Source organism: Gavialis gangeticus, unplaced genomic scaffold, assembly GCF_001723915.1.
Source record: "Gavialis gangeticus isolate Ggan-Ray unplaced genomic scaffold, GavGan_comp1, whole genome shotgun sequence".
Classification (NCBI taxonomy): Eukaryota; Metazoa; Chordata; order Crocodylia; family Gavialidae; genus Gavialis; species Gavialis gangeticus.
Window position 1 is genome coordinate 12,996,099 of NW_017728964.1, and position 503 is coordinate 12,996,601.

General features: G+C 47.3%; 1 protein-coding gene and 1 long non-coding RNA gene across 2 annotated transcripts in view; one reads left to right on the top strand and one right to left on the bottom strand.

Moving 5' to 3' along the window:
* Positions 1 to 503, bottom strand: part of UBALD2 (UBA like domain containing 2) — a gene marked incomplete at its 3' end in the record, with an annotated part of 18,105 nt that overhangs the window by 10,452 nt on the left and 7,150 nt on the right. The gene's annotated exons all lie outside the window — the stretch shown is intronic.
* Positions 13 to 503, top strand: part of LOC109287783 — a 5,655-nt gene continuing 5,164 nt past the window's right edge. Inside the window, exon 1 of the long non-coding RNA XR_002094956.1 lies at positions 13 to 487. This is a non-coding gene — a long non-coding RNA (uncharacterized LOC109287783). The remainder of the gene's footprint in view (positions 488 to 503) is intronic.

Below are 503 nucleotides of genomic sequence, written 5' to 3' on the forward strand. Positions count from 1 at the left end.
AAAAAAAAAAAAAAAAAAAGGAAGAAAAAAAAAAGAAACAAACTTCCCCTGCTTTGCCAAAGAGACTTGCCCTCAGCCAAGGTCAAGCCAAGCTTGTTTTTGGTTTTCCTTTTGCTGAAGTTTCGTAGGGGCAACTTGCAAAGGAAGGGACTCGCTCCACTCGTTCCTCCCCAGATCACACGGGGTTGCAGCGACTCAAACAATCCACTCTAGATCTCCATGAAGACAAACTATTTCCTGGCAGACATTTTGCCTCTTGTTTACATTTGCAGCCCGTGTGTTTCTCTTGTTGCAGTGCAATATGGCTGTCACAAGAGCTGACAGTTTGGCATGCACAGCCACTTCTGCTTGCAGCTCTTCCCCCCTCCCCTTCCTGGAATCAAAGGTGGGGTCTCAGATGCAGGCCGCACAGAGGAAAACCCCTTCCCCTCCTTTACGCATCTTTCTGTGGGTTTGGGGCTTGCAAACTTGAGTGGCTTTTGGATAGGTGCAGCTATTTAAGA